At 36.8% G+C, this 8,581-nt stretch overlaps 1 non-coding gene across 1 annotated transcript; it reads left to right on the top strand.

The window, feature by feature from the left end:
* The first annotated feature begins 4,229 nt into the window (after nucleotides 1–4,229).
* On the top strand, nucleotides 4,230–4,336 carry LOC122424103. Its single transcript, XR_006264301.1, has one exon. It is a non-coding gene; the product is annotated as a U6 spliceosomal RNA (small nuclear RNA).
* Nucleotides 4,337–8,581: the final 4,245 nt, after the last annotated feature.

Below are 8,581 nucleotides of genomic sequence, written 5' to 3'. Positions count from 1 at the left end.
AGGATTAGGGTTCTTTCCAGAAGCTTTCTACTTTCTTAATATTAAAAATTATGTTGCAGGGAGGGAAGGGTGGGAAGAAGAGATTGTTAGGGAGGTCGGATTGAACCTGTACACACTGCTATATTTTAAATGGATAATTAAGGCCCTACTGTATAGCACATGAAACTCTGCTCAATATTATGTGGCAGCCTGGATGGGAGGGGAGTTTGGGGGAGAATAGTTACATGTCTATGTATGGCTGAGCCCCTTCACTCTTTACCTGAAACTATCACAACATTGTTAATTGGCTATACCCCAATACAAAATAAAAAGTTTAAAAAATTAATTTAACAATGAGTTATAACTACTTCCCAAGGAACCATACCTTAAAGAAAGTGAAGCCTGAAAGAGGATAAGGATATAGAACTATGCTGAAGTTATACTCCAAATTTGACTTTGGAATTTGGGATGTGTTTTCACAAGACTGGAAATAATTTATTTTTTCTCTTTCTTATTTTTACTTTTCACCAGTGTGTGCTACCTATTTACTTTTTAAGAGTATATACTGCCTATATAATTTTCAATCACTTTTTCATCATAGACAAAATTATCTGGATATAAAATATTTTATGTATTAAAGTATGAGTATTAACTTCAAATATGTAAATCCCAAACATGAGAACTAGATAGAAAATCCTAAGGATAGATACAATAAATTTTAGCTGCTAATTGACAATCTAGAGAATTCTCATATGGATGAGTCAACTTAATGAACTTAAAGTATATATATATATATGTCCTATATATATATAGGCTTCCCTGGTGGCTTAGATGGTAAAGAATCCGACTGCAATGCGGGAGACCTGGGTTCGATCTCTGGGTTGGGAAGATCCCCTGGCGAAGGGCATGGCAACCCACTCCAGCATCTTGCCTGGAGAAGTCCATCGACAGAGGAGCCTGAAGGGCTACAGTTCTGGGGTCACAAAGCATTGGACATGACCGAGCAACTAAGCACAGCACATATATACGTATATGTATCAGAGGGCTTCCCTGGTAGCTCAGAGGTTAAAGCGTCTGCCTCTAATGCGAGAGACCCTGGTTCGATCCCTGGGTTGGGAAGATCCCCTGGAGAAGGAAATGAACCCACTCCAGTATTCTTGCCTGGAGAATCCCATGGACGGAGGAGCCTGGTAGGCTACAGTCCACGGGGTCGCAAAGAGTCGGACATGACTAAGAGACTTCACTTTCACTATCAGAGGGATATGTATTCAAATATTTATGTTTGTCTCCTCCTAATCAGATAAATCAGATTACATTTGTTTGAAAATATAAATTCAATTCACCTTAGTAAAAAGAAGTGTTATGCAAGTTGCTTCTCTCACTCAGCAAATTTCAACATGTATAACATTTAATTTGTGTTTTTGAAATTCCTCATGTTGCACTTCCTGTTGTTGATATTACATTTAGGCTTCCAAGTTGTGTCGTGTTAATAAAGTCTTAGAAAACATTCGACTTCCAGATATGCCCATTTCTGGTAAATTTATGTTCTACATTTTGATTAACAAAGATGTTCTAAGTGTAAGTATATAACTGACTATTTGAATGTTCTTCAAATAATAAGTGATTGTTTTACGGTCATACCTTGAAGTGAGTGTTATGACAAGGGACAAAGAAACTCCATGGAATCAGTAAAGGAGGAGAAGCATGGAGAGTAGATTTTTGTTGTTGCTTTTCATAAGGGATAAGGTAAGTGATCACCACTATGACATTGTTTTCCATTTGTGATGTAGAGACATATTAATTAAAGGCATAAAGACACAGTCTTGGTCAAGTGACAGAGACAATTTTCTTTAGATTTGGCCAAAACCTTTGCAGTAAAGAAACACACAATACCAAGTTGTCCTTGTAGAAAGGGGTGGGTAAAAATACAAGAGAAAGAAAAGATCATGAATATCATTTTTTTGCTTTAGTGAATGATTAGAGGAAATGTATAGTTAGTCATCTCCCACTCTTTGAGACCCCATGGACTGTACCCCATCAGGTTCCTCTGTTCATGGAATTATCCAGGCAAGAACACCAGAGTGGGTTGCCATTTCCTCCTCCGGGGGATCTTCCTGACCCAGGGGTTGAACCCAAGTCTCTTACATCTCCTGCATTGGCAGGCAGATTCTTTACCACTGCACTACCTGGGAAGCCCATTAATTCATATGGTAAATTCCAAATTTGAACGGCACCATCATGTTTGCCTAGTAAATATCCAGAATGTAATCAAGAGCTCTAACACTGTTGTATCCATATTAAAGAAGAGGCATCAGTGGGCAGCTGAGGAAAAAAGCTGGACTAAAAGTGGGAAAATTTGAAATGAAATGTGTTGTATCAATTTGGAGGCAAAGCATTGTAATGAAGACACTGACATTGCTAGCCTTTATACAACTAATGACTTTAAGTAATTGCTTCTGTCTTATTGAGGTTTCCTTTGTTGGGGCTACAAAATTTAATTCATAGGCCAGCATCTTTCTGTCACATGAATTCCTCAGATTCAGTCTTTTGATGTATTGCAATTTTCTCAAACTCCAAAATCCTTCAGTTATCAAAATGATTGCTAAGTAGCTAAATATTGCTTTCATGCTTTCAGTTTTAATGCTCTGGCTTAAATTTTGTAAGCAGTATACTCTGTTCATCCCTCCATTCTATATGAAAGCTCTTTAGATAAAGCTTATGCATAGCTTTTCAATCTACAAAACAGAATCTGTTTTCTTGACTGTCTCTCTCAACTATAGTGAGATCCAGACCAAAATATTTGAAGAGAATGTTACTGGACAGGATTTCTTCAAACACATTAGCTTTGAATTAAATATTTCATTCTAGTTGTAGAGATAAGAATATTGCAGGTTCACAAAAGGTACCCGTATAACTGACTTTCTATGGACAGATGTCAGACTATTTTACAGTGTGTGTAACTGTCTTTTAATTTAAAAAAAAAAAACATAGTCCTCAGTTTAGGATGATGTAAATACAGTCATAAATGCTGACAAGGGAATGAGGACAGAAGTTTGTCAAATGGAATAAGATAAATAAAAGGAAACATTCCCATGCAGAGAAGGAAAGTTTTAAGAAAGGGAAAAAAAGAATTTAAATAATGATATAAGAAAGTGACAAAATGAGAGAAATAAACAAGATTGGCTTCTACAAAAAAAGATATGACAAGTAATGAATGAAAATTTTGAGTGATGCCAACACCTAGTTAGTAGGAGGGATTTTTTCTTAACAGCTTTATCAAGATATGGTTTACACACTAGAAAATTCATCCATTTAGAGTATAAGTCGGTGACTTTTAGTATATCCAGAGTTTTGTAACCATCACCATAGGAATATTTCCATTATCCCCTCCAAAACTCTATACCCATTTGCTGTCACCCCAAAGCCCCCATCTCCCAAGGGAGGGATTTTTTGATAAAACAGCTGTCGCGTATTTATTTGCTCCCTAGGTTCTCCAGACCAGACCAGCTTTCATTACATTCTTTGTTAAAAGAGCAACTCTCGACCAGAAGGAAAGATCAGTAGCAATCAGGCCCAGAGGAAACATGGTCCTTGTGCAAACAGGTATCCATCTACAAGCCTGGGCAGAAACTGAGTGTATCTGTTTCATTATGCTTAGCTACTATCATTTATAGGATATCTAAATTGATGGTACTCAATACATGCTTGGGGCTTCCCTGGTAGCTTGGTTGGTAAAGAATTCACCTGCAATGCGGGAGACCTAGGCCTGATCCCTGGGTTCGGAAGAACCCCTGGTGAAAGAAATGGCAACCTACTCCAGTATTCTTGCCTGGAGAATTCCATGGACAGGAGCCTGGAGGGCTACAGTCCATGGGGTTGCAAGAGTCAGATACAACTCAGTGACTAAACCACCACCACCAATACATGCTTAGCAAATCAGTCATATTAAAATCCATTAGAGAGTTTGCTTAAAATATAAAATAAAAATATAGATCAAAGTGCTCGCTTCAGCAGCATGTACACTAAAATCCGGGTGTGCCCCTCTAAAGCCCACACTTGAATCTTCCCTGGTGGCTCAGACAGTAAAGAATCTGCCTGCAATGTTAGAGACCCAGGTTCAATCCCTGGATTGGGAAGATCCCCTGGAGAAAGGAATGGGCAACCCATTCCAATATTCTTGCCTGGAGAGTCACATGGACAGAGGAGCCTGACAGGCTACTGTCTATAGGGTCACAAAGAGTTGGACATGACTGAGCAACTTTGACTCACTCATACTAAAATTAGAACAATACAGAGAAGATTAGCATGACCCCTAGATAAGGAGAACACACAAATTCATGAAACATTTCATTTTTTCACAGATATATGCTTCTCTTCTATACATTAAATATACGGCATTCTTCATGTCAATCATACTAAAAAAGGGACTTGAAAATAGATTATGTAGTATAAAGGCTAAACATTTAGTTTCAGTAAGTATGGAGTGGGGAGCCTTGGAAACTGTATTTTTAAAGAGCTCCTTAGGTGATTCTAATAATAATCAAGTTTTAAAATCACTGACAGTTTATATAAATGTATATGCTAACAGTTGAACTGTAAGTAAAACAGCAATAAAGTGTATCAAGAGCTAGTAAGAGAACCCTAGTGAGTAGAGAATGGCCCAGTGATAGAATGATCAGCATGCCATGGAATTAAGCTGAAAAATCTCTTCTCATCTCCATGGTCAATAAGCAGTTCTTAGGCACAGATTACTACAGAAATGTCTCAGAAGAAGACATTTCTGATGAGATGAATGGCACATGAGAAAGCACAGAGGTGGAATTAATTCAAAATCACGCCTTAAGATGAGAGTTGGATAGATTTATTTGCAGTGAAAGGGGGGAAAAAAAGCAGCAGGGAGAGAAATAAGTTCAAGTGAATAGAAGAGTTACAGAAAAGTTTGAGCTGTGGAACTGAAGAGCTGTTTTCTGTAGATTAGGGAATTATACCATGATGAAAACAGCCTGAAGATCAGCCTTAGCAACTGACATTATTAACTACTAATTTCTTTCCTGATAGGAAATTAGTTCAAGAAATAAGACTAGGGACAAAAATGGAAGATTTCTGGAATTCTCACTAAGAAGAGCTAAAGAGGGCAGAGGTTAAAAAGCCTGCTACTACTTCCAACAGCCCAGAAACATGAACATTTAATTAAAATGAGGTGGGTTTTTTTTTTTTTTTTCTCTCATCCCACCTATTTTCTAGTAGAGGACTGACAATGCTGGAAAGTGGTTTTTACGTAGCAAAAGAGATGAATGAGTGTCACACAACTGAGGATATCCAGTTTTCAAAAAAGTTGATCATTAGTGTCTAAGATATAATGCTTCAAATAGTCATAGCTTTCCCAGGGTCCTTTTGCTTTTGAAAACAAAGTATGAGAGTGCAATAAGTCAGAAAGAGAAAAACAAATATCATATATTAAAACATATACATGGAATCTAGAAAAATGGTATTGATGAGCCTCTCTACAGGGAAGGAATGGAGACGCAGACATAGAGAATGGACTTGTGGATACAGTGGGGGGAAGGAGAAAGTAGGATGAATGGAGAAAGTAGCCTTGACATATGCACATTACCATGTGTAAAATGGATAGCTGGTGAGAAGTTGCTGCATAACAGGGAGCCCAGCCTGGCCCTCTGTGATGATCTAGAGGGGATGGGATGGGGAGAAGGGAGGGAGGCTCAAGAAGGAGGGAATATATATGCAATTATGGCTGACTCTCATTGTTGTACGGAAACCAACACAATTTTGTAAAGCAATTTTCCTCCAATTAAAAATACAGTTTAAAAAAAATATTGCTATGAATGTCCCATTTCTGTTACCGTGAGTTTTGATTTCATTCTGCTTATGCCAGTGATTCTAACAGCACCTCCCCCAGTGTACACTAAGTGACAAGGACACCTCCATTCTCACCCACTCACAGTTGCTCAATGTTCTGTAAACATATTTTTCTTTGAAAGTAGCAGTTTAGAAATATGTCCAAAGGTAATAATGTCTTTCACAGAATTTTTTAAAAAATAACTTGGAGATTTTAAAGAATCTGTTTGCCATACACAATTGAAAATTAGAACTATCAGCAATTACAAAGTCAACTCTTTTCACATCTACTTATTTGCCTCTCTTCCTAGTTTATGTCAAAATGTAATGCTATTATTACAGCAAAAGTTAGCTTTTATTCCTTTTCACCTAACAGTAAGTAATTAAAGCTTTTATGTTGTGATAAGTTCTTCCTATTTTGGTGGATGTGTAAGATGGATTCTACCAAGGCAATATATAGCATGTGTCTTCAGTTATTAAACATTTCAGCTCATCTAAAGTTGTATTCAGTTCATTTTAAAGTTTCCCTCGTGGCTCAGATGGTAAAGCATCAGCCTACAATGCGGGAGACCCAGGTTCGATCCCTGGATCAGGAAGATCCTTCGGAGAAGGAAATGGCAACCCACTCCAGTACTCTTGCCTGGAAAATCCCATGGACGGAGGAGCGTCGTAGGCTATAGTCCATGAGGTCACCAAGAGTCGGACACGACTGAGCGACCTCTTCTTCAGAGTTTTATGAATACTAATTTTTGCTTTAGTGAATGATTAGAGGAAATACTAGGTCAGTCAGATCTGACTCTTTGCGACACCATGGACTATATATAGCCTGCCAGGTTCCTTTGTCCTTGCCATTCTCCCGGCAAGAAGACTTGCGTGGATTGCCATGTGCTCCTCCAGGAGATCTTCCCAACCCAGAGATCGAATCCCCGTTTCACTGGGAGGCAGGTTCTTTACCACTAGCGCCACCTGGGAAGCCCTTAGTGAATGACTGGGTGGCTGTGTGCAATTTTCCTCTTTGTGTGGGAATTTTTTGGCTGAATCAATTAAACTTGGTGTTCGAAACTATGAATCTTACGTATCAGTTATGTGAAACAAATTGTTCTCTGCACAAAAGAAAAAAGAGTTTCTAAGATTAAAAAAAAAACCTGGAAAGACAGTTTTACTATTAATAATAATAATGAACATTTATATAGCTTTCAGTCTATGCCAGACACTTTCTAAGTACTTTTAAGTATGTTAAATTAAATCTAATCCTTAGGGAGCTACTCTTAAGCAACTTTATAGATAAACTGAAGCCCTGAGAGGTTAAATAATTTGTCGAAGAGGTCACAGTGAGGAACCTGGGATTCTTTCCAAGGAGTTTGACAATTGAGTCTATTCTCTTAAGTACTTTGTCATCCTGCTTTGAGGTCAGTTAGAATATTCCCATATTGTATTTTCAGATTATTTCTTTCCAAATGCTTTTCCTGCTTGTACGACGATACTTTAGCCAAGAAAGTCACAAACTTATTTTATTTATTCTTTCACTCAACAAATATCTATTGAGTGTCTATTAAACTGATGACTGGAATTTCATGACTCTATTTTCATTCATGTGAGTTAAGTGGTTACCTACTATTAAAAGTTGGAATACTATAACATTGATCTTTGACTTTGACATTTGGCTAGACAGAATCTGCCATTAGGTTCAGTTTTGGCCTCAGTGTATTTCAACATCATTTTGAAACCCCTGAAATTGTGCATGATCAATAAACTTATGGTCTTTGTAGGCAATAATTACATAAAATCACTACCATAATGTTGATAATTCAATCAAGACATGATCTGTGGGTTTATTTTAATATTATGATATTTACTTATGTGTTTTAGATATATCTTAGAGTGAAAAACTTGCTTGTCTTTTGCAAAAAAAAAAATCCAAAATATTGATATTTGCACAAAGTCTCTTAAATCAATAAATCACGAACCCATTGTAGCTCATAAGCCCTCATACATCCAACTGTCTTAAATATATTTCTGGTATTAAAAATGTATAACATTTAAAATGGGTACTTTTGACTCATTTTGAAATTTTCTGTACTCATTTATTATAGTGGTGGGAGGTAAAAATAATAAAAGTTTTCATTTTTAAACCTCACCTTTTTCTTCCTCAACTCTTGTCAGTGTTTATATTGCCCCTGGGAGTTGCCTAAGAATAAAGGAGAGAGCACAGAAAGAAACACTGAATCCAGGAAAGAGATACCCAGCAAAACTCTTGATCTTAGAGTTCAGAAATGGGATTTCACTTATCTTAGACTCCGGAAGTGGGATAACTGTCATAAGAATGTACTTTTGTGAGTTTATTAGAATTAAAAATGAAATAATATTTTTCCTATCACTCATAAATCTAACTTGACTGATTGACAATGAGGTCTAGCTTTGCAAATCAGATTACTTGTAGGCACTTTCTAGAAATATAATTATGCAAGTCATAGTTTTGACAATAATAAAATGCACTTTGAGGTTTTATATTGATAAAAGTGTATTTAAATTAATAATATTTCAATTTTGCCAAAGTTATTGAGCACATCAAGTGATTCTAAGTAGGACTGTAGCAATTAGTAACCATTTATAAGTGCCTTTTTTGTAATGTTTCTAGACAGTGAGAACAAGAATGACTAATAACTGAGTTCCAAATCCTTTTGCAATTGACCTAGTTTCCAGTGGTGTGCTTTCAATAGAATTAAGGAAGTCATACTTGATTCAT

This window comes from Cervus canadensis, chromosome 21, assembly GCF_019320065.1.
Source record: "Cervus canadensis isolate Bull #8, Minnesota chromosome 21, ASM1932006v1, whole genome shotgun sequence".
In the NCBI taxonomy this organism is placed as follows: Eukaryota; Metazoa; Chordata; class Mammalia; order Artiodactyla; family Cervidae; genus Cervus; species Cervus canadensis.
This window is presented reverse-complemented; position numbering and strand designations above follow the sequence as displayed.